Source organism: Camelus ferus, chromosome 29, assembly GCF_009834535.1.
Source record: "Camelus ferus isolate YT-003-E chromosome 29, BCGSAC_Cfer_1.0, whole genome shotgun sequence".
Classification (NCBI taxonomy): Eukaryota; Metazoa; Chordata; class Mammalia; order Artiodactyla; family Camelidae; genus Camelus; species Camelus ferus.
In genome coordinates this window covers 11,257,918-11,283,591 of record NC_045724.1, presented here as the reverse complement: position 1 = coordinate 11,283,591, position 25,674 = coordinate 11,257,918, and the positions used below count along the sequence as shown (strand labels likewise).

General features: G+C 45.3%; 2 long non-coding RNA genes across 3 annotated transcripts in view; both read left to right on the top strand.

Moving 5' to 3' along the window:
- Positions 1–25,674, top strand: part of LOC116660521 — a 135,363-nt gene that overhangs the window by 51,892 nt on the left and 57,797 nt on the right. For both annotated transcript variants that reach the window (XR_004316101.1, XR_004316100.1), the window contains exon 3: positions 24,204–24,352. This is a non-coding gene — a long non-coding RNA (uncharacterized LOC116660521). The remainder of the gene's footprint in view (positions 1–24,203; positions 24,353–25,674) is intronic.
- On the top strand, positions 3,737–21,332 carry LOC116660524. The gene is made up of 3 exons (XR_004316102.1): positions 3,737–3,746; positions 9,577–9,582; positions 21,249–21,332. It is a non-coding gene; the product is annotated as an uncharacterized LOC116660524 (long non-coding RNA).

The following is a 25,674-nucleotide window of genomic DNA, read 5'->3' as shown; positions in this document are numbered from 1 at the left end:
TGGAGGGGTCCCTTTCCTGTTCTCCTGCTGTTCTTGTTTGGGCTGCTGTTTGAAAGACTCCTCTCTTCCCTGGGCGGTGACAAGCTCCAGGGCAGGGCCTGGAGGAGGTGAGACAGGGAATCAAGTGCTAGTTCTAGACTTGAAATTCAAGGTGAGAGGTGAATGGGGCTTCAGAAATCGTCAGAGGAGGAGGGGCAGGCAGATGCCCAGCTGCGCACAAAGGGTGAAAGAGCTGTAGGCTGCGTCTCCTGCACGCCTTGGGGGCTGGCGGCCAGGGCGGTGAGGAATGAGGTTAGTGCATTGCCTCTCGTGTCCATTTTTGCAAAGCCTTCCTCCTCCTGTTGACCTTGGATGCCTTGATTGTAAAACTCTGGCTCCTTGACCATGGCCCGCTTCACCTGATTTTAGAACCCTTCCCACATCTCCTTTCCATGGGGCTCCGAGGTCTGCTGGCTGGCTTTCTAGCTAATTAACAATAGAGTATTAATCCCTTCGTCTCGCGCCCATAGCTTAGTGGGCTCCCTTTCCTGAGGTTATTTGTGGAGGAGATGGGTACAGGTCCTTTATCTCTGAAAAATCATTTAAACATTTTCTTGCTTGTTATAAAAACACCTCAGGCTTATTTTAGAAAATACGTACGTAGGAAAAGAAAGAAAAGAAACACCAACAATTCTACAACCCAGAGAAAACCACTGTTCACATTTTGGTGTGAGTTCTCATCTTTTTAATCAATAGGTAAATATTGAAGATATATATATCCCAAGATGTATACCAGTTTACTTGCATTTTAACAGAGGATGCTGAGGGAGCAGGCAAAGTTCTCAGCCAAAGGACTGAATGAGTGCCAGTGAGATCTGTGTTAACCCCTCTGCTTCCATCGACTCTGTCACTGAGTGGAGCCGGAGTGAGCCGGGCAACAGTGACTGTACCCCCTAGGCCTCAGCCTTAGACAGGTTAGGTTTTTGGCTCCGAGCCTCAGAAAGCAGGCATTGCAAAATAAAGATGTAGGGAAGGCAGGTGGGAGCTAAGGTTGGAGCAACTCCAGCCTGGGCTCCCAGTAGGTTTTCTTGCCTGGAAAGGAACCCGAGTTAACTTCTGTTCAGCTGGCAACTGAGGCCCTCCGAATTTGCTTTTGTTTGTATACTAAGGTGTCTAAGTCTTAAAGATCCAGAAACCCTTAAGACAATGCTTGAGCCTTTTGTAGACGTCACAATTCACTGTGTTCAAGGAACAGGCAGGTTATGTAGCACAGGCTGGGTCCTCCAGGAAGCAGACTCGGGGTTGGAGTTTAGTGAGCAAAACATTGATTGGGAAGCCCTCCAGACAGTCACACCCGTGGAAGGGAGGGAAGGAAGCAGGATTGGGAAGAAGGTGGTGAGTTGTGATGCGTGCTGACTGCCTCATTGATGCTCACTAGGGCTCTGAGGTTGGGATGGCCCCTTAGTTATCCTGTGTTGGGCCAAGATGGCCTGTCCCCTTCTTACTCCCTGAGTCACTGAATGTGAGCAGCCCCGGAAGAGGTGTGATCTTGGGGGAGGCAGCTCTCTGCAGCTGAGGCAAACCCTGAAGGAGCTGTCCTTTGGGAGCTGGACAGTTCATCTCAGTGTCCATCACCTTATGTAGGTGGAATTAAGACAAAATGGTGTGCCAGGGGAGGGTGGTGAACTTGTGGAGTGGGGTCTGGATTATGGCCAAAGCCATTCAAATTTAATTTATGAAAGTATCATGCTGGTTAAGCAAAACACATTTTTCGGGTAGATTGTAGACTTGTCCTCTTGTTTAGAACCTCTCTGCTCCAGAGACAGGCAGTGTCCCAGCTCCAGCACTTGCTGGTTGCAGGACCTAGGACAAGACAATCTCCATATTGTGCCAGTTGACTCATCTGAAAAAATGAGGATAAAAATTACACCTACTTCAAAGATTTGTTATGAGAATTACATGGAATCCATATAAAACACTATGCAGTGCCAGGCATATTGCTAGCAATAACAAGACATGTTATTTGCTTTTATAGTAGTTATGATACTGGTTGTTACTTTCAGATTATCCCAAAGTTCCTGGTGTTGATGACTCTGTGACCCTCAAGTTTTAATCTTATCGGCCACCCCTCCTGGCCTCACAACTTGTTCTCTTTGCCTAGTGGGTTTTCCCATCTGATTCCAGCTAGTCTGAAAGTCAGTGTCCCCAAACAGAACTCATGACCTGTGTCTCTTTCCTAACCCCTGGCTTTCCACACTCACCGTCTCTCAAATCAGACTCTCCATGTCTTTCCGAGTCACTCAGCTTGGAATCTCTAGAGCTATCCTTCGTGTCTTCCTTCCTCTCCCTTTCTTCCCAGATTCCATTAGTCACCAAGGCCTCCCTGCCAATTCCATCTTTTCTCCAAGAGTTTCTGAAACCCTCCTCTTTTCCGTGCCTGATTTTGGGTCTCATCCTTGTAGCCATTCTTGATGGACTCAGTTCCTTTTTCCAGATGGAGCTAAGGAGATGATTTCAATGTACGACTACAACGACCCCCTCATGGCTTCTAGCAGAAGTGCTAACCTCAGGCTGCTTCTCGGGATCTGGATTTGACCTACACTCCAAGCCTTGTCTTTTGCCACCTCCCATTGCGAGTCCCAGCTGCAGTGCTGATCTGTCTGCAGTTCCATGACTGTGCCTTTGCCTCCATCCTTGTCCATCCTCCTGGGGAATTTTAATGTATCCATGAGTTCTTAGTTCATATATCACCTCCTCTGTGATGTCTCCCCTGACCCAGTTCGGACTTAGGCATTCTCTTTTTTACAACTCTTTATCATTCATCTATTTAAATTTTACTTAAAAAAAATACTGAGTTTCCATCAAATGCCAAGCAAACTGATCAGTTCAGCTTTTATATTGAGTTATTTGTTTCATGTGTAGCTAGTAAACCTTTGAGGGCTGGGCACTGGCTTTCTTGATGTGGTTTTCCTAGGATCTAGGTTAGCCCCCTGCATGTAGTACGTGCTCAATAAATGCTGACTGTATAAATCAGGATAAAATGGTAGTATTTCCTAAACAGAAAATCAGGACAGATGGTCTGGCAAAGCATTCTTTTCTTATGAGTGGATGTATTTATATAGATTCTTATTTAAAAATTACTTTTTCCCCCTTTTGGTTATGTTGAAAACAACGAAAGGACATAGAAGAGGACAATTCCCCCAAAGAGGTGTACTCTCATCATGGAGTCGCTTTCTTTAGGCGGAACTGGGGCTCCCCTGGGACCTTGGGTTTCCACAGTTCATGAGAATTAGGCTTCTTCCTCACTAGCGCCCTGTTCCTTTAAGGTCTGAAGTTCTGTCCTGGTCTGGAAGGAGTAGAGATGCTTTCTCCTGTGGCTTTCCGAGAATCCGCCTTTATGTTACAGCATTTTATCGCAAGCCAGTTCTGTAACAAGAAAGCATGTCTCTATCCTACTTCACCCTTTAATCCTTCTGTCCTTGAACTTGTTTTTTGACATGAAGGCTATTTCCAGATATGCTTTCATCCAAGGTTTGGGTTTGCTGTGGCACACGTACACTGGGCAGCCCTTTGAGGCAGAATGGCTGGAAATGAGCAGTGATGAGCTCTATTTATATTCTGAACCTCTCCGGCCCCAGCCTCAGGACACAGAGCTAGAGCTAAATGGATCCTACCTGTGATCACTTTCAAGACACTATCTCATTCTTCCCTGTGGTCAAAGTCCCAGACTGAGGCCTGGGGGTGGTTTATTTCAACTGTGAGCTCTTGTGTTTCTGGAATGGAGGTGTGGCTGAAGCCGTCCCGCGGGGTAGAGAGTGGTATGCAAGGACCCAGAACTTTTTTTTTTCCCCAACAGAACTATCAGTATGGAAAGATACAGAACTTGGAAGTTGCTATTAATGTGGCATAACTAATTAGTGATTTAAAGAACTTTGAAAGCACAGGGAGTTCCATAACAAGATGATGTTTATAGTAAAAATGATCTTGGGCTGCGGAAATGTACTAGACATGCAGTTTATATAAGGAAAGAACGTCCTTCCCTCCCTGATACAGGCCTCTGCTGCTTTTAGAAAGTAGTTGGGCTTTCTTTGATGGGCAGGTGACCAGTTCATACACTATCCGTGATGCTGTAATCAAGACCCAAAGTCTCTCCTTAACTGATTGCATCGAATCATAGTGTGCACTCATCAGGGAGCTCACACCTCACAGACTAATGCGTTGACAGCTCAGTTGTTCCGGCTGAAAATGAGTAGCTGCGTCACGTGGTGACCTCATCTTTTCCATAGACAGTCACCACCGTCAGTTCATTTCAGACCAAGGTCTACTGACTTTGTCTCTGAGTTTAAAAGTGTCCCCATTTGGAAATTTTATTTCTATGCCATGATTACTATATCTTTATAAATTAAAAAATGTAAGTCATATGTAAATATATACAAATATATAAATATATACATACAATTTTTAAAAGTCTCTTCTGGGCTCACACATTCCTTCTGGGAAACTTACATCCTTTTATTCACGGGGTGGCAAACTCAGATAAATGTCTTATATTGCCCTTTATTTATGGGAGCTGGAAAACTGCCCCGTGTGCCCTGCTGGTGGGGGTCTCTGTTGTGACACTGAGATCCTCCAACTCTTTTGAGAGGGTTGGGAGTCAGAGGTGGAGTTTTGCCAAGTTCTTTCAGCCGCCTCCGACCTGAAATTTGAAGTGTTCTCTCTGAGCTACCACCTTGGGGCCAAGAGAGACGTTTCTACCGTGCAGCATGGATTCCCAGCAGAGAGACCTCTGGGCAGGAGCTGCTGGGTCAATCAAAACTTGCAACTGCTTCTTAGCCTTACAACCGCAAAGTCCACGTTACATGCACACATTTCCTAGCATTTTCAAATGCCTTTCAGCTTTCCACTAAACCTCGAGTTGAAAGCAGCTGCTTAGTTTAATATGCAGATGCATTTATTAAAAAGTTAATTCTATTTGGTCTCTATTAAGTGTGAGATTTGTGATTCACTGCAGAGTCCTGTTCTGCAGGACTACACGAACTGGAAGGCATATTCTTCCTCCAGCGGTGGCATGGCGTCTTCAGTCACAGCATGAGAGGAAGCAAAAATAAGCCCCTACTGTGAGAGCAAGAATGCTGCCTGTAGTACAGCTGAACCACCCTGCCCGGGGAAATGCAGCTACAACTTAATTGAACAGTTGTTTCAGCAACTGGTGTTTTACATTTTCGGAACAAGACCATCAATTACCATAAAAACAGAACATCCTGTGTTTCTCACATTTGAAGCAATATATAGCAATTAGGGGATGGGCTCCATTGTGTGCAGAGCTCAAAGAAAGTGTGAAACCTGAATTCTGATGGACTCTATGGGAACTCAGCTCATTTCCTTGCAAGGATCCTCTTTGAGGAAATTGATCACTGCTTACAGGGCTGCTTTTCTGTGCCTTCAGAGAATTTGAGGAGATGCCTTTGAATTTATGCCCTCTTACCCAGTCCCCTTTATTCTACTTGCCGCTTTTATTTCTGGCTAGCCTCTGTGCTGTCCCACACGGAGACTGCTACCCAAAGCTACGGGCTCGAGATGTTGCGTGCAGAGCCGGTGTGATGTGGATGTGAATGAGTAGATTATGGAGCAGGCGATTCTCTGAGACCAACAGCGATGGAAATCTCAATGGCTTCTAAGTTATCTGGGAATGTCAGTGCTGTCACACTTGTAGCTGGCAGCTCAAATAACATTTAGCTCGCAATTCACCAGTTAATTAAAGTATAAGTTACATGTACATAATTATTTAAGATGAAAGGCGCTGAGTGCATAACTAACCTCAAAAAGAGCTCTGTTGAACTGTCATGATGGATGGAGTTACGTTGGGCTGTTATAAGACAGCCAGATGTTTTGCTCTGTTACCATCATGGATGCCAAAATTGAATCTCACGCAATGTTTCTGTTTCCATGTGTACCATCACCTTCATGCTCAAATGATAGCCAACATGTACTGACTGTTTACTATACACTTGGCACTGGCTAAGTGTTTTACAAGTGTTCGTTTAGTCCTATACCAAATCTGAGAGAGAGATACTGTTACTAACCTCATTTCACAGAAGCTGGGGCAGAGTGCTAAATAACATTCCTGAAGCCAGGCAACCGATCAGTAAGCAGGGAAGCTGGGATCTGAACGCAAGCTGCCAGCTCCAAGGGTTTCCATACTCCTCCACCACGAGAGCACAGCCACCCTCTAGCTGACAAGCATCCCTTTTGCTGACTTTGCCTGAAACTCTTTGCTCATGTTGTTCTGGCACTGAGCTAAAGATGCCGAGGTCATGGGGATAATCCTCCTGTGTGTCTGTCCTGCTTTTCCATAGCCGTTGAGTGCATTGTTAATGCTGGATGTCTTCTCACCCCGAGAGCCCGAGTGAGAGGGTGCGGATGGTTTGAATGACTCCATCTCCATTACTGGAAAAGCAGCTCACATGATTTGCTCAATGAGAGGAGGGAGGGTTGACTTTATCTTTGTGTGGATCTCCTAATTCCCAAATTGAGCAGTCAAGTGAGACCCCCTTAAGCTCAATTCCTTCTGCGTCACAGGAAGAGGATGAACTCACAAAGGTACAATGTGAGATGAGACAGGCATGTGAGACAAATGGGTTTGGATGGAGAACACAGTGAGAGTGGATGCGGGGGCTAATAAAATTCCAGGAATTCGAGTTTTAAGACATTACAATTTAAGACTCTTTTTCACCCCCTGTGCCAGTTCCAAATTGAGTGAAGGATGGAACTAAGAGAAAGGCAGATCCCAAGAGCCACCCTTGAATTAGACAGGCACCTTCACCAGCCACTGGACCAGCAGGACAGGGCTGGCCTCACCTGCTACTTAGGCTCCTTGCCATGCCCCCAAGAGAGCAGCTTCAAGCACACCTGTCTGCGGCCAGGCTGGCTCCGAATGAGAACCCAAAGTGGGTTGAGTGGAGCATGCCCAGTTCATTTCTCCAAACTCACCAGACACACTTCACTTCTTCTCCAGGGTATGGGCTGGGTGGGGTGGGTGAAGAGAACTGTTAGTGCAGTTGACGTCCTTCTCAGGGGGGGCTAAAAGGAGGTGAGCTGTGGGAAACAAGGTCTTTGCTAACCCCAAGCCAAGTTTTATATAAATGTGGACATGTACAATCAAATAGGGATGTGATTACAGATACAATAAAATGCACATGAATGAATGACTGAGGAACAAACACTGGGAGGCTCAGGGCAGCAAGGCTTTTTGATGTCTTCCCCGAGGAGGTCCAGAAGTGACCCTCAGTGTTACATAAAAAGTTATGACAATAGATAGGAAGGTGCAATGGCCCAAAACTATTGCTTTGCTAGAGAAAAGTCGTATCACTTTTTTTCCCTCCTTTCCAATTATTGAAAACTGTGGAGGTACAAGCGAAAGTTTTAAAAGTAAGACCACGTACCAAATGTCCAGTGGAGGACAGGCCGTTAACAAAAAGATCCTGTGGTCCTAGATGGCCTGGCCTGGAGATGATGATCCAACTTAGATCCCGAGGAAGATGCCCCAAGAAGATGTTTGAATTCTTCTGCCTTGCGCGTGAGGTAGAGGACAGATACAGATTCGTTACCTGGGGAATTTGGGGTTCCCTTTGAAAATACTGAGTTTTTAACTGTAATTTCTAAATTCTTATTGCATTTATTTCCCAAAACTATGTAGTAAGGTTGTAGATATTTTAGCTATTCCCAGGGACACTGCAGAAGAGTGAGTGTTGAGAACTGACACATCCCCCAAAGCCAACCGTCTGGAGAATGCAGGTAAACTGAAATCGACACAGCTCTTTACAGCTATGCTGTTCACATGCCATTTTGTTGATCACACCGAGACGGTATAATCTTGTTTATCTATTCTGCATTTTAAAGTCCCAGCCTGTCCCTTCCCACCCCCTGCCCCCTTGGCAACCACAAGTTTGTATTCTACGTCTATGAGTCTGTTTCTGTTTTGTATTTATTTATTTACTTATTTTAGATTCTGCATATGAGCAATCTCATATGGTATTTTTCTTTCTCTTTCTGGCTTACTTCACTTAGAATGACATTCTCCAGAGACATCCATGTTGCTGCAAATGGCGTTATGTTGTCGGTTTTTATGGCTGAATAGTATTCCATTGTATAAATATACCACATCTTCTTTATCCAGTCATCTGTTGATGGACATTTAGGCTGTTTCCATGTCTTGGCTATTGTAAATAGTGCTGCTATATGAACATTGGGGTGCAGGTGTCATTTTGAAGTAGGGTTCCTTCTGGATATATGCTCAGGAGTGGGATTCCTGGGTCATGTGGTAAGTCTATTCCTAGTCTTTTGAGGAATCTCCATACTGTTTTCCACAGTGGCTTTCCTTGCTTCCCTCTCCCACTCTTAATGATCTAGATGTCTTCTTTTACGATTTTGTGTTTATTCTTTTTGTAATTCATGGCAGTTATCTCCTTTCCAGTTACGAGTTTCTCATTTTTGTAGCATCCTGCTTCTTTTCTATTTAGAGTAGACCTGTCAATATTTCTTTTAGCATGGGTTTAGTGTTGCTAAACTCTTTTTAGTTTTTGCTTGTCTGTGAAGTTCTTCTCTCTCCTCCTAGTCTAAAGGATAGCCTTGCTGGATAGAGTATCCTAGGCTGCATCTTTTTTTATTCAGGACTTTGAATATATCTTGCCAACTCCCTTCTGGCCTGTAGTGTTTGTGTAGAGAAATCAGCTGAGAGCCTTATGGGGGTTCCCTTGTAACTCACTCTTTGTTGTTCTCTTGCTGCCTTTAGGATCATTTCTTTATCCTTGACTCTGGCCATCTTGATTATGATGTGTCTTGGTATGGGTCTGTTTGGGTTCTTCCTGTCTGAGACCCTCTGAGCCTCTTGTACTTGGATATCTGATTCCTTCTTTAGGTTTGGGAAGTTTTCAGTCATGATTTCTTCAAATACCTTTTCAATCCCCTTTATTCTTTCTTCCCCTTCTGGAACCCCTATTATGTGTAGCTTGGCACACTTTATATTATCCCATAGGTCCCTTATATTGTTTTCATTGATTTTTATTTGTTTTTCTCTCAGCTGTTCTGATTGGGTGCTTTCTGTTGTCCTGTCTTCTAGGTCACTTATTCGTTCCTCTGCATGATCTAGCTGCTTTGTACAGCCTTTAGGTCAGCTCTCATCTCAGCAAATGAGTTTACTAATTCTACTTGGTTCTTCTTTATAGCTTCTATTTCATTTTTGACATATTTTATATCTAAACACTATTTCTTTTAGTTCCTTCAGTACTTTGATCACTCCTTTTTTGAAATCTTGATCTAGTAGGCCATCAGTGTCTATTTCCTTGATCGTGCTTTCAGGGGATTTCTCTTGATCTTTTAATTGCGAGTGGTTCCTCTGCTTCTTCATGTTGCTGATATCTCTCTGGCACTGTGGCTTAAGGAGTATCAGTTACCTAGTTCTCCTGGAGACGGTGTGCTCTTAATGATTTTATTGAGAGGTCTTTGTGTCTTCGCCCTGTTTTGCAAACTCAGCTTGCTGTTTCCAGAGGCCCTCTGTTGGTACCCTTGTCTGTGTTGCTCCCAGTGGCTGTTGGCTAGCAGATCGTGCTCCCTCCCACCACTGGGTCAGATGCTGAGCTCTTACCCAGTGGGCAGGCAGGTCACTCCCCCTCCCGATGCTGCAGTCAGATGTTGCACTCGGGTGAGGCAGGTGGGCATATCGTGCTCCCTCCCAGCACTGTGGTCAGGTGCTGCATTCCTGCCAGGAAGGTGGGTGGCCACCGCCCTCTCTTGGCACAGGTCGCTCCGCTGCTCTGGGCTGCTGCCTGCTCCTCCTTGGGTCGGTGCTCCAAAGGCGGGCTCGGGGAAAACCGTGGAATGGCCCCGCCCCTGCTCTGTGCCAAATCTCAGCTCCTTGTTTGTGTTGGTGGCAGTTCTCTGAGGTGCCAGGGCAGAAAGATCCTATCTGCCTCGGGCTGTAAACAAGTCTCAGTCCTGCCTAGGAGGTTGTGGAACCCTCAGTGCGGATTCAGGTCTTGGCCCCACCCCCACCTGGGCGCTGCACACGGAAGGAGATGGCAGCTGTGGCTTCGCCCTGCCTCTCTTCTCACGAGAAGCGCCAGTAATGGCGGCTTTGCGTCTGAGGAGCAGAGGCTACGGTGCCCCTCCCCCTAGGGCAACACCAGCCATGTTGCTTTGTTTTTTTTGCAATTTATGGGGGACCGAGGTGGTTCTACTCCGTATCCCCTTCCAGCCACAGCATGCAGCCCCCTGCAGTCCCCAGGGCTGCCTCAGTGCAGCTGCCCCAGTCCTCCTCCCGGCTTGGGCAGCCCATCCCGGCCCCCAGCTGCTGGCTCGCGTCTCAGGCTGGGTGTCGTGGGCACCCTTTGTGCCCATTTAACTCAGTTCTGTTGGTCAAGGGGTGCTCAGGGAAGATCTGAGCCTCGGAGGCTCCCTCTCCATCCCACTGGCCTCTCTGTTGGAGGGGGGAGACCCAGCGAATGAGTGCCAGTCCTCCTTTGCTGCTCCCTCCCGGCGAGACCAGTCCCACACTGTTTTGCTTTTTCTTGTTTCTTTTTTCCTTTACTCCTACCAGATTTTTGGTGTTTTTGTCTTTTGAAGAGGGCGATGTTCTGTCAGAGTTCAGCAGGTGCTCTGGTTGGCTGAGTAGGTCCGTAGATGTGAATTTTGGTGTATTTGTGGGAGAGGGTGAGCTACAAGTGTCTTTCTACTCTGCCATCTTGCTTGTCTCTCCTCTTAGTCTCATTTTGATGATTAATAATAATAGTAATAAAAATATTTGTTGGGTTTATGAACCTTTTTTCTTACGTTATTTCATCAGATCCTCTCAATGACTCTAGGAGATATTTATAATTTTGGGGGTGCGTTGGAGAAAATAATTGAGATTTAAAGAAATTAAACATCCTAAACCATATAAGCTGGTGAGTAAAGAAACCAGGACTGGAATTCAGGTTTTCTGATTCCAAATCCTTCCTTCTTTCTATGAAAATCACCCTCTCCCTTGCCAGGATAATTTGAAGTAATCGAAAGTTTTAGGTCATGTTCAGTTTCTGGGAATGGATAATGGATATGTTTTGAGCACATACCATGTGCCTGGCAGTGTGTGCTTGACCTGGATTATTTTGTGGAGTCCCCACACCCACTCTGTGAGTTATGCACCATCACCATCCCCGTCTTTCAGATGAGGAGGTAAATAACTTGGCCATAGTCACAAGGCTTATAAATGCAGAGTGGGGATTTGGACCTGGGTCTTGAGCGCCAAAGACAAGCTCTTAACTCCAGCATTATGTTGCCTCCCTGAGATCTGGTTTAATCTTGATGACATTGAGAGTGGCCTCTGAAGCCAGTAAGTGAGAAATTGGAGGGCCGAGTCCCATAGGTGCCTGGAAAACACAGTAATGGATCCTTGAAGGACGGGCAGGGCTCTCTCGCACCACGTGTAACCTGATCTGCTGATGCAGGAAAGTGTGCGATGTGCTGTCCTGGGGTGAAGCCCAGGGGTTTGGAAAGACTTGGCTTTTACTGTTGGTCCCTTTAAAGGCAATTAGAAGACAGAAGGACTGCTTAGGAAATTATAAACTCATGCACTGAGTTTAAAATGTCCAAGGTCGAACTGCTATGTCTGAAAGGAGACATAATGTAATTTAGCCTCTCTGGTCAGCTCCTTCTTCTCATGCAGTTGTCATGCTAGAAAAAAATGACACAGTATTTTTTCTTTTTTCTAGGATTCAAAAACTTACAGTATTATCATGGGTTATGTCTTGTGTATGTGTGATTTTTCAAAAGTGAAGTGGCTTCTTCTCCAAATTTAGTCTCATTATGATAGCAACCAAGAGCTCTAGCAGTAAGATATTTTCTTTCTGTCTCTTCCCAGGGACATTGCTTTGGGAAAATTCCTAGGGAGCCCTGATTACAGTGCACCTGGGGAAAGATGATTTGCTGTTTTGTTCACCAACTTGAAAATACTGAGAAAGTGCAAATTCCACTGGTAGTCTGGCCTCTGCCCTTGTGAGTTCCTGACATTAGTGTATCGTGATGCACCTGTTTGATCAAAATTGCTGCTGCAGTGAGGTGTTGGGGTGTCATAGAATGTGGGAGAAGCACTTGGTTTAGAATATTATGTGTACAAATTTCTGTATGGAGGGTAACTATATGATTTATTGTGCAAGCCAGGATGCATTTGAGAGTAAAAGAGGGCACCATGCCTAGTTGTACCAGGACAACAGCCTAGATTACGACTGTCCCAGAGAAATGGGACATATGTTCACCCAGCTTTTCTGAGTCATGCTTTGCAAGGAAGAGGTTTCTATAAGCCGCATGCCATGTGTTGTCAGTGATTCTCCTCCCACCCGCTTTCTTTTTCCCCAGATGAGCCACACAGTTACCCAGGGACCATCTAGACACAGAAATACCACTCACTGTTTTACTAACTTGACATCCTCGCAAAGCTGTCCTGGCTTTTACTTCTTTGACACACAATACGGTGCTACCTTCGGAGTCAGAGCCCCTGGGCAGCAGGCAGCGCTGGCTCTGGGAAGTCAGAAGTCACAGGCTCACCCCTGACACTGTGCCTTTCCAGATGTGCTAGGTTAGAGAATTTACTTTTCTTCTCTGAACCTCAGTGTTCCATTCTGTGGTATGGGAATAATAATACCTATTCCAGTTTATCTTTTGGGTTTGTTACAAGGGTCAAGGAGCAGAAGGGCAAGATAAACAGTTTCACGTTATACAAATGTTGGTTATTCATTAAGTATTGCTTTGACTATTAACTAGCTGGGGAATTGGGCAAGTTATTTCACCTCTCTGAACCTGTCCCCCCCTTTAATCTGTAGAAAGAGAAAGAGGGAAATTGTATCTGCTCCTCCAAGGATGAGTGCAATATATAGAACACCTAAATAAGCATGAATTAGTATCTCTTTAAATTGGGCTGTTCCTGGAACTTTGTAACTAGGTGATAAATGAATTCTTTTCTCAGCATGGTTGTCAAGGCGCTGAGCTCTTGCTGTCTTAAATATCCCCACATCAGGCAAAGGAACCCCAGTAAGCCGTGAGGACCCCTTCATCGGTTCCAAGGCAGGGGTGCAGATGATGACTGGTGCAGGAGATGGAGTGACAGGAGGATTCAGGGGACAGGCTCGGGAGTGGCAGACTGTGAGCCTGCCAAGAAGCAGCACAGGGAGCGCCTTCCCTCACACTGCTAAAAATACTGCCGGGAAAGTAATTTCTCTGGTCCTATTTTAGAAATCAGAGACAGATCTACCATATTCATGTTTGGATCCTGGTCAGACTTCTGGTTTGAGTTTTAAATTTCAAGATTTTTTTTTCTGGGGAGAATTAAAACTGTAGTCTGAGAATTAAAATTTGAAAATCCTGTTAAAGAAGGTACATGTTGGGCATTATTTATGTAATTACTAGCGATTTTTAAGAGGGGCTTTGTTGCAAATAATCAAGATGTCTTAGTGACAAAACCCTTTCAGGTGTGACTTGCCCACGTACTGTCAGTGAGTATATAGATATATAATTTCTTTTACTTAAGATAGATTTATGAAAGGATATTTTCCTCTTTCTCTTCCTTTGCTTCTTAATTTTCCCTTCTTGTTTTCTTTCCTTCCTCTTCTGAAAGCTTCCTTCCACCTCCTTCCTTCCTTCCTCCCTTCCTTCCTTTCTCAGTGACTGTATCACCAGGAGAGAGAAACCCTGACTGTCTCTGTATAACAGTATATTCCTGATGGATTCAGTCTGTCTTTGCTTCAGTGTTTCATTGTATCTTTTTTTTTCATTCCACTTTCTTTCACAAACATTTACTGAGTAGCTGTTTGTGCAAAACACTGTGTTGGGCCCTGGCAGAGGGCTGGGGAAAACGCAAAGATGAGAAAGAAGCATGTGATTCTTCCCGGTAGATGATCCTACACTGTAGTGGGACAGACATTCAATTCAAACCAAAACAGCAAGGAAATGCGCATGGGAGGGGGAGTACTGAGGGTGGAAGATCACTTTACCAAAAACCAACTTGCCAAAATTATTGTAGCAAATGACCAATATGCTGAAAGGCCGATTGATTGAAAATCAATTTGCCATTGGCCGCAAGCTGTGGAGTATTGCTTCGCAGAAATAATTCACCCTAAGGTTCTGCAAGTACAACCTCGGTATTAGGAGAGGGGCCCCTTTTATGTTCAGGCCTAGGGATAGAGTCACGGCGGAGATGGTGGGGAGCACCTGTCCGTGGGAGCGTGTTCTGTGTACAGCGTTGCAGTGAGCGAAAGCTTGGTTTGCTTAAATAACAGAGACTTTGTTTTAGTCTTACTCCTGTTCTATCAGTCATGGTTCCAGCAGGAAACAGATGGCAGCTGTGAACTTGGAAATGTGAAGATAGTCTAGAAAAGGGGCATTTTTCAAGGCCTGGGCAGGATTAGGGAGACCACCAAAGACTAGTGCAGTGCCCTGGGGGTAGCAAGAGCAGCTAGAAGCTGGGAAGGGGCCAGGGAGGGCCCAGCCAGCTGGAGAAGGGGTCTGTGGAGGTCAACACTTGCCTCTCACCTCTCTCAGGTGTGTCTCATTGGCCAAATCCCACTGTGAACTGAGAAAGAGGATTTCCAAGCACAAAACAAAGGGGGAGAGTGGGTCTAGGTGGCATTCGGCAGATCAGGTGACAACCCAACAATATGGCACCAAATTACCATTTTGTTCGGTTCAGGAAGAATGTGATTGTCATTGCAGACTTAAAGCTCAGCGCCCTTCCAGAAGGTCCTTAGCGGTACCAAATTTATTAATCTTAAGAGTTGAAATGCAAAACAGGGTGTTTGATACAATTATTTTTAGCAAGAGAAATCCTCAGTAATTCACTCTGTAGGTGGATGTGGCAAACAACCGTGGAATAGATCTTTGTTCAGAAAAGAGTCATTTGAGTGAAACTGTCTAGTATGCTTAATGCAAGTTCTTTTTGAAGGGTGGAACAGAACCTTTTGTTTGGCTTAACAAGGCAGCCTTGTCAGGGAAGCTCACGGAGTCTGGTGGGCCAGTTTGCATTAGGCACTCTGGACTCATCACAGAGGCTCACAGGGAGAAGTTGGAGCACAATGCGTGGCTGAGGCTGGACGCCCACTGGCTTGATTCTGGCTCTGGAGAACTGTGCCTTAATGTGTGAGTCTGAAGCAAGGGGGCTGGTTATAAAGCAGGGTTATAGGGGACCAGTTGAGTCAGAGCAACTCTGCAGTGGCAAACTGTTGTGTGCACCGCACTGCGTGGAGCCAGCATTCAGCAGAGACACCGTGTGGCGGGCGGGGACCACACTTCTCACTTTCCGCCTGGACTCACTCCCTTGGGATGACGTAAATCCTTGGATTCTTGGGAATCTCAGTGAAGAGGGAAATCTTAGAGTTCCCGGGGGGTGGGAAGGGGGAGATAAATGGGGCTTTGAGGAGTTAGAGTAATAAACAAGTGTGATTACATTTGTATCTTAAGTTGATCAAGCAGATCGTACTTGCTGCAGGAGAATATTTCAATGAACAGAGAGAGGTCTGTTCACTGCTGACTAGATGTTCCAAGTGTCTTTTTTAGGCAGAGGCAGGAGCAGTGGTTCAAGTGGGAGGAGGAAGGAATAATTTGGACTATTTATATTTTCTCCATATTCATGGTTTTTATCCCAGCACAGTCACAGCTTCAACTTAGAAGGTACAGAGATGAAGACAAAGGCAAAGTACCACTTCGGGGGTAATTTGTGGATATAAAAGGTGGCCAAATCAATTTGGGACTTTTAAAGAAATTTCTTATTAAAGTGTTACTGTATTTCCTTCTAATCTTAGCCTTGTACAGCAACTTGAAGCCCTGGAAAGGAGTTCTGAAGAAAGGGGTTAAGTCTGAGGTGTGTTTAAGGGAGAGTATCGCAAATGTAGCTTACTTCTTCATCACTGTGAACTGGGTGGGGAGCAGTTTTCTTCCCCTCCAGTCACTGCCCCACCGTGCAGTCTCTGCTTCTGCCTGGTCCGGAACCCATAGAAACATCTTGGGCAGATTAGATGTCTTCCCAGTCATTTTCGGTTATTTAAACTCAGGGCAGCCTAATCTAATTTAAAGCTACATCTTACAGTCAATTTAAATCTCTGCCTGCCCCATCCAGGGTTTGGTTCAGGACTTGGAGAGGGTGAGGGGTGGGTCATTTTCCATTCTTCCTCTGAATCCTGTACTTTGGAGGGGTGTGTGTGTGTGTGTGTGTGTGTGTGTGTGTGTGTGTGTGTATGAGCCATGGGTCTGGTTCTAGTGCCTCCCCCTCTCCCTGCTCTGTTCTAGGGTCTGCCTACTCCCTTGTATTGGGGAGGAGGAATGGAGTGATGGCTGGGCTCAGCTTCCACAGCAGGAGCCCATGTGAGGAGGGAGGCTGCCCTGATCTTGTCTGCTCAGTTGCCTTCCTGTGCTGCTGGTGGCTTCAGTCAACTAGGGTGGTGTGTGCCACGGTCAGTTGCATCCCACTCCCCTCCAATGCTAGGGGGCCAGCTGTGTCTCTCTTTGGTCCCTGACAGTGGTCCACACTCGTAAGCATATTTCCAGGTGGGACATCCCTTCATCCACGTCCTTGGGCACATTCTGTGGCTTGTGCTCTCTCTTCCTCTTTATTTGAAGGCTGCAGGGATCTGGGATGGGGTGTAGGGCCCCTCTTCTTTTTTGCAGGCTCACTAACTCACTACAATTCCACGTCATCCTCTTGTAGGTAACACCTCCAAACCTCTCATCTCCAGAAGTCTCTGGATGAAAGCAGACTTTGTGAAGTTTGGGTGTGTTTTGAAATGCTAAAGACCTCATGTGATGCTCTTCTCCAAATTTATGGTGCTCTGTTTCCCTTTGATGGAAGCAGTAAGTGGTCCTGCTGATTGTTCAGGTCAGCTGATGCTCACCCAGAGAATGAAAAACCACTTTCCCCTTCTTGCAGGCACCCACGACTTTATGGGTGATTTCCCTGGATCCCCTTCCCTTGTCTCGGGGGTGAAGGGGCTTGGGAGGCACAGAGAGCAGCTTGAGATGAGGAGGACCTTTCCTCAGAATTCAGAAATGTCGGGGCACATTGGAAGGTGTCTGTCAGACTGAGGAGCTGAGCCCCTTTGGAAATACATCATCTGAGGGAGGAGAGAATCGTTCAGGCCCAGGCTGTGGTCTGCTGACTGTGCCTCAGGTGCCGAAAAGAAGGGGAGGCTTCAAGCTGGGTTTCTACCCCTCAGAGTCTCCTCATTCAGCCCCCAAAGGACTTGTGCCTTAATTCCAGGGTGGGGGTGGGGGTGGGGGTGGGGGTGGGGAGATCGATTTAAATAACAAAAGAAGAGCTGTTTCTGCACAAACTCTCTTTGAAACATTGGGAGTACAAGGCAGCATTGTTTTGAGAGCCAGGCAACAGAGTAACAAAGTGGGAGAGGCATCCGCACCTGGGCACCACGAGCACCTGCAGAGTGACCTGGGGGTCGGAGCTGTGGTACTTTGGGGGATCCGGCACACCAGCAGGGCCTCCAGCTCTGAGGGTGGCCCCCAGTGCCACTGACTTCTTCCACAGTAGCAGGAGGAGTAGGGAGAGGAGGGGAAAACCTCACCAGTGTCGAGGAAGGGCATCGAAAGCTTTGGAAGCAATGGGAGATGGTACCCTTGGCCCAGGCACCAGCGACTTTGCCCTCAGGTAGGGGCAGAAGTAGCATCCAACGTCAGCTATGTTGGTGACCTGACCCAGTTCCATGGCTTTGGTCCATAGAGGAGGAAAGCTCATTTCTCCTGTATCCTTCGGAGTGCTTAGCTGATACCCCTGTAATAAAAGAGAGATTAACCAGAGAAAACCAAACGGAAGTTTATTGGCATGGATACCTCCTGTATACATGGCAGATACTCAGGGGAAGATGAGTAACTTGTGAGGTGGATTAGAATTCAGGATTCAACGCCATCTTTAAATTTTTTTTTTATTTTATGTTTTAGTTGTGATTTCTTCTTCCAAAGGATTTCTTGAGAGGTAATTGACATACAACCCTGTCTCAGTTGAAGGGGGCAGCATGATGGTTGGATGTGCACATACTGTGAAATGATGACCACAGAATCAGCACCATGTTAACAGGGGAAGGCGGCAGGGGTGTAGGCCTCTTCCGGGAGAGACAGTGATTTTTAGGAAAGATGAAAGGGCCCTGAAAAGAATAGGTGGCAGGCATGACAGTTTGTGATAGAGTTTGCCTGGGTGTGGTGTCAATTTCTGGTCTCCTCCCCCGTGATAGAGATCAGTCTCCCCTGGTTGATGAAACTCCTGTGGAGGGGCTTTATGACACCTGAGTTTCTCTTAGAGGCTCTGTCTTTGGGCAGATAAAGGGAATTCAGAGAAAGCCTTTCTCTGCATCTGCTGGTTTTCAAGTGTCTATAGTCCAAAATAATCAGTATACGAGAGCACTGTATTTTGGGGTGGTGTGTCCTGATCTCCTCTGCTCATGCTTTTGGTGGCATATTCTGCTGTCCTTCGGGTCCATCCCATCAGCACTGATGCCTGGCCAGCTGGTGTCCACTCTCTTGGCTAAGTGGGACACACACCTCAAAAGCGGAGGGGTCATGTTGCCTGAGCAGGGAAAGGGGAAATGGCTGTGAGTTGTTCTTGAAAACTCCAAGACACAGAAATAACTACAGGGAAGAAGAGCTTTGCAGGAAACTGGAGTTCCCAGTTTTTCTTGACTGGGGTTAAGGGGGTCTCATCTACAGAGAACGATGATTAACAGTGGAGTTACCTGTGCACGTGAAGAGAGTAGGTATTTATCTACACATCCGTATGTCTGTGCTTGTGATTTATCAGGAGAAGAGGAGAGAAGAGAAGATAGATAAGGATTTTTTGAAAGGAGAAGTCCTGGAGATTTATCACCAATAAATATCCCAATGGGCAATAAAGGAATGGGGTGACAACTCTTGGTAGAAATTTGACGTCTAAGACACTTTCTAAGGTTATGACGCAGATGAAACCATGAGCAATGTGCCAGTGAGGCTTGTTCCCTTAAGGCAGGAACTCCGTAAGCAAACCATTTTCACCTGCCTTTGTGCGTTGGCTTGGCAAACGTTAACAACCAAAACAAAGCAACAAATCCAGAATTCACAGCTTCTCTCTCTTTTTTCAATTGAAGTATAGTTGATCTATAATGTTGTGTTAGTTTCTGGTGTACAGCACAGTGATTCAGTTACACATATATTTATCTATTCTTTTTTGTAATAGGTTATTATAAGCTATTGAATATAGTTCCCTGTGCTGTACAGTGGGACCTTGTTGTTTTTCTGTTTTTCTTATAGTAGTGTATATCTGCAAATCCCAAACTCCCAATTTATCCCTCCCCCTCCCTTTTTCCCTTTGGACACCGTAAGTTTGTTTTATATGTCTCTGAGTCTTTTTCTGTTTTGTAAATAAATTCATTTGTGTTATTTTTTAGATGCCCACATACAAGTGATATCATATGATATTTGTCTTTCTCTGACTTACTTCGTATGATAATCTCTAGGTCTGTCTGTGTTGCTGCAAATGGCATTATTTCATTCTTTTTTATTGCTGAGTAGTCAGAGTTCATAGCTTTTCTTAATTGCTATAGAAATACTGGCTACTGGAGTTCTTAGCCTGGAGTTTCTTTGGGCCCACAGTGATCCAAATCAGTGGGAAAAAATAGGATTGATCTGCAAGAAAAAAAGAAAAAGAGGTTTTGTAGATGCTTGTAAATACTGTTGTACAGTATCTGAGGAGTTTGGGAGAAATACTGTGAGGCCAGTGAGGAGGAAGAAGGCACTAACCCGGGGAATGAAAAACATGCATATTTCAAGTAGCTTAGAAGGCTGTGGGAGGAGCAATAGACACTTAGAGATGATGGAGACTCCCCTCCCACTTACATTTTCTCTAGAAATATGGGAAAACATGGTGGATATTTTTAAAATAAAGATTAAACAGGAATAAGTGAAATAAGAAAGAAACACTCGTTTCCTGCTGTTGATTGAAAAAGATAAAAAGAAAAAAAAAGACCTAAAAGTTGAGAATTACGTTTTATTCAGTGGACATACTGAGGACTTAAGCCTGGAAGACAGCCTCTCAGAGAGCCCTGAGGGACTGTCCCTAAGGGGTAAGGGAGGAGCCAGGATACATAGGAGTTTCTGCAACATAAACCAGGTAGTTGGAACGTTGAAATGTTACTGTTAGTTAAAGAAAGCCAGACATCTCAGGTTAAGGAATTCAGTGCTTTTCTCTGTATGGGAAGATGCCAGCGTCTAGGCTCATTGAAACCATTCCTTTGATGTGCACCTTAGCTGTCTAGGGCCAGTATCTTGTTCTTTCCCATCCGGATTCCCTCAGGATGCACAGTCAGGGAGGCTGCAGTGGCTGATGGCTTGATGACCACAACATCCTTTGTTTACTGACATGGCAGGTGACTTTCTTCATCCACAGCATTGTGCTGAAAACACATGGGAGTTGTCCATTAGTCTGGGCTGAGAGAATGATAGGGAAAAAGCAGGTTTGAGGACTAATTTCAAATTTGAAGTCCCTCTAAGTCAACAAAAATAATCAGAAAGGATGCTCAAAAACAAACTAGAAGCATACTTAGGAGATCAGATTTGGATTAAGGAAAAAATATTTGATTAAAAAATGTTTTATTTATCTTTCCCTGGTTGTGAGGGTCTTAGAAATATTTTAGAAAAATGCAGCACTAACACTGTTCACTGTACTCCCTTGAAGTCATTTTTCTGCTTGTCTCAATACAGTATCTGCTCTTCTGCAGGTCAAAATATCTTTGATGTTAACTCATACTCTGATATCTCTAGCCATCTGGCTTTTCTAGACTCAATAAAATTGTAATGAAACATAAAGGATGAGAAGTAGTGGTCTCTGGAGATAGTCAAAATTGTCTTATTTGGGTGAAAGTTTGAGACATAAAATGCTGAAAATATTTAAGTTTCCAAACGAACAGGCACCCATCTCTGCATATTGCAAGTTAAACCTGGAACATTTGCTTTCTTCTGGCCAGAAAAAGATCCACGAATGACTATTTATAGATGTAATAGTCTGGTGTGACGGCCATCCACCACGAGATACTCATTCTCCAGCAAGAATGTTCAAGGCGTCCAGTTGCTTCCCAAAATTAGAAAGGTTCTTTGAATTTAGAATGACTGCTACTTACGAAGGAGTCATAAAATCTATAAAAAGCTATCATTCATGTATCTTAATCAACAAACCAGGAAGCCACAGCCGCAGCCTGAGTTCTAAACTTGGAAGCCCTGAGGGTTTGCAGTGTGACTGGCCAGGCTGCCTTCTCAGCATCCCACCATTTCTCTCTGAAATAACTATACTCAGAGGATCATCCAGCTCCGAGGAACATCCAGAACCCAGAGGTGATGAGACAAAGAAGTGTTCTAATTATCAGTGAGCCTAATTCTGACATACCGAAAAGGGACCATGAATGTTTAACCACACGAAAGAATTTGCAGACGCCTGTCCTTTAGGAGCTAAGCATCCCAGCAGCGGATTGTCTGTCCTACAGTTTCACTGTGCTGCCTGTTTTTTTTTTGTCTGTTTCCCTCAGTGCAGTTTAGAACATGGCCTTCACCTGAGGCACATTTCTTTCTCCTGGCGATGGCTTTCAGGCACCTTTCCCCCTAGTCCGTCTCTGACTGTGACCCCCCACTGATTTCACTCTCTTGCCTCTCCCTGGCTCTTCTTCCTCCTCCCCACAGCCCCCAGGTGAGTGATCCCAAGGGGAAAAGGATCCTCTAGTTACTTGTGCCGGGCTCCCTCCCCATCAGCCCTCACTGACTGCCCCATCATTCTGGCTCAGCTGGTCCTTCCTGGGGTCTCCCTGGAGCCATGCAGCTTTGCTGATCTCTCAGGGAGCCTCATGTTGGTAGCGACACTGGTCTAGACCCCTTTTGGTGCAGTTGAAAAAGTGCAGTAATTCAGAGGGCGTTTTTACTTTAAAAATGATAAAGAGGAAAAGGTTTTAAGAAATCACTGAGTTTCTACATTCTAGATTTTCATCCCGACTTAACCACAGAATTGCTTGGTTGGCAGAATTTCTGGGCACTTCTTCCTGGATCCTTTTCCTTTGTCCATCCCGGCCTGGGGTGGATGCTAGTCTTTGATACCTGACTTTTTAGCCCTTATGGATTCCAGGTGACCCTGCGGCTGGGTCCAGAGATTTAACTATTCTTGATTTTGTTTTTTTGTTTGTTTCATCCCTCAGCTTGATTTTGGTCTGTGTTTCTCAAGAGCTCTATGAGTTTTCTTATTCAAAACAAAACAAACACAACAACTCAACACTTTTCTTGATTACCTACTTTAACCCAGGCGCTGTGCTGCATGGCGTAGGGCATACAAAGAAAAGCAAGATAATTGCTAGAGTAGCTCACAGCTTAGTGAGAAAGAGGGACAAAACCCCACATAGTTGCAAAGGAGTGGGGCAAAAGTTTTGGCAGACATTTGACTCTTTTTTTTTTTTTTTGATACCCAACATCCAGACCTCCTCCCTATTCTTGAGAATCTGCCAAAGATGCATCTTCATGCCCATATGAATTCTTTCATGTCCCCTAGAATAAAGATGCACGCATGTGACTGTAGACTGAAAAAAAAAGGTACAACCTACAAGTTGAGAGGTGTGTTTTATTCAGTAGACTTTCCGAGGACTCGAGCCCGGGAGGCGGCCTCTCAGATCGCTTTAAGAGGCTGCTCGAAAGAGGCAAGGGAGGAGCCGGGATATATAGGAGTTTTTGCAACAAAGACCAGGCAGTTGGAACATCAGAGATTACTGTTAATTAAAGAAAATCAGATATCTCAAGTTAAGGAATTTAGTGCTTTTCTGTTTGGGGAGGTGCAAAAGTCTGGGCTCATTGAAATCATTCCTTTGATATGTACCTTAGCTGTCTAGGGCCAGTATCTTGTTCTTTCCCATCCTGAGTTCCTTCTGGGTGCACCGTTGGGGGTGGCTGCAGAGCCCGGGCTGCCTGCTTGTCTCCATCCTGAGTTCCCTCTCTCCTTTCGGGGCGGCAGTAAGGGCTGATGACCTGATGGCTGCAGCGTCCTTTGTTTACTGATACAGCTGGCAATATTTTTCATTCACATGACTGTGCTCAGCCAATCCAATGCTCCTGCCTAGGATTTTGAATTCTAATGAAAAGAGATAAAGACACAGAGACTATTGAGAAATGTTTTTCAAGTGGTAACCTTGGCGTGGAATCCAGAAACTGCATTTGGTTTCAGCCTATTTACCAATGTCCTCTAGCGTGGCAGGCACCAAGTATTTTCTAATATTTATTTATTTTTGTGTTAAGTCATCCAGAGTTTTGTTTCTTCGTGGGTTTTTTTTTTTGCGTTTTTTTTGTTTTGTTTTATTTTCATTTTTCCTTGAAATCAATTGATAGAGAAACTAGTAGTGAGGAGTGCGATGCAGACATCAGATGGTCAGAGAGATGGGAAGAACTCATGTTGCGGAGCTAGGATGATGTCCCAGGGCAGTTTGGCTCCAGACTCCCTGCTATAGTCCATCGCTTGGAGGCCAGCTATGCCCAGAGGTGGATTTGCCCTGAAGCTATTGAAGCTTAACCCTCAAGGACCCTCTTCTGCATGCCCCCCTCCGCCCCCAGGCCCTGGGAGGGCCGGAGGGATGTGCTCACATGGTCGTATGTTGTAAAATTTGCAAGAGTAACTGCAGTTTGTTACGGCTGCTGTCTTTTTACTCTGACTTCTGGATCTCGCATCCCCAGCTGTCAGGTGACTTTGGAGGGGCTGTGTGCATTTTTGAGATCCAGCTAAGGGAAAGTAGAGTTGGGGATTCATGCAGGTAAGTTTACTGGGACATGTTTCTGTGGTTTACAGATGCTTTGCTGACTACCTGGTATAGTGAAACTGACACCACTGTCCTGGTTGTAAGCCTTAGGGCCAGATGCTCTGAACCTATGAATGTGCACTGCAGACCCCAAAACAGGAAGCATATGCGCTGTAGAGGTATGCGGTCAGGCCACTCTGGGTGGCTGTTCTCCCGCTCTCTGTACATCCCCTGCTGGACCAGTGCCTGCTTCCCCTATACTCTCCTCACAGGCTCTTCCTATGTACTTGCCCCCGGCCCCAGCTAGTGACTGCTGTCAAAAGGGCAGTGAGGGGCGTGCCCCCTCTGCTGGTTTTCCTGGTAACTGTGAGCCAGCCTGAAGTAATTCCCCCCTTAAGTGGCAACGTTCTCTTCCCCCAGGGAGCGAAGACTGCTGCTATCCTGCCTGCCTTCCACCGCCCATGGTAGGGAGTCGCCCAGGACCTTACTTCAGACATGGAAGCCCCTCCATTTGTTAAACCACTGAGGTCTCTGTCACTGACTCTGGGGCTCTTTCTTCGGTCCTGAAGGTGAGTGGGGACAGGCCTCCTGGGCCTGTGGGGTGCAGCCCAGCAAGAGGGAAACAAAGTTTAAGGTGGGGCCAGAGCTCCACAGGGAGTCAAGAGCTAGTCTATGGAAAATTCTTCAATCACCAGATGCATATAATTAGAAGTGGGGACTTCAGTTTTCATAGATGTTTGGTCAAAAATGAAAGTTCACTTTTGTTCAGGCATGTATTTGATGATACAACAGATAGAATTATAAACACACCACTTACCTTTTTCTTTTTGAAGAAAAGAAACAACAAATAGATTATCAGAATTCCCATGCCATTAGGGCACAACTTGAGAAGTGTGTGTGAAGACATTATGTTTAACGCAGGATCCTCTGCCTGAGACAAGCAAGTGGAGAGGATTGATTTACCAGCCTTCGTCCCGCATCCTCATTTGGTCGAGGGTTGCCGCACAGGCGGTCCCTTCCTCAAAGTTTTAGGGTTTGGTGTGAGGCAGAGAAGTCCAGGCAGAGAGCCCACCCGGTATTCCACATACTGGCCCACAAACTTCAAAGATTATACAAGATTAATCTGTGTGATACAGGAAAAATGGGTGAGAGGATGGCTGTGTCCCACATCTCGGTCAAGTCCCTGTCATGCACCCCACCAAGTGAGGGTCCTTGGCTTCAGGCAGGAAAGAATTCAAGAGTGAGTCATAGTAGAGGGCTCTGGCTGAACTAGTTATGTTTAACTGGAAGATTTGTCAGACAAATAACCACACTCACCTATGAAGCACCTCCTTTCTTATATTTTATGGGGATTAAAATTTCATCTTTTGAAATTAGTAGAGTATGTCATTTGTAAAGGGCCCATTTCTACAGTGTAAGGGAAGTATCTTTTGGCTGCAGTGTGAAAAGAATTAAATATATGTGGTTCAGTTAACAAGTGTGTTTTTAGATGTTTAATAATATGTTTCATTTTTTCAAGGCATTTCTTAAATAGAGATGTAACTGATGTGCATTTGTCATCACTGGAAACCTCTTACAGTCCAGCTCCTTTCTGAATTGCTCCTGTCAGCAATGAGAGGAGCCCTGTGGGTTCAGATGCCCTTTTGGGAGGGTTAGTGTGATGAACTCTGTGTAGATTTAACTTTTTCTATAATAGGATAGTCTGTATGATGTAGATCTGGAATTGGCACAGTTTTTCTATGAAGGGCTAGATCGTAAATATTTTAGGCTTTTCGGGCCTCCTATGGTCTCTTTTTCTCCCCTTTCCCCCCACTTCCACATACACCCCACCTTTTTCCAATTAAAAATGTACAAATCTTTCTTAGCAACAAGATCATACAAAAATAGTCTG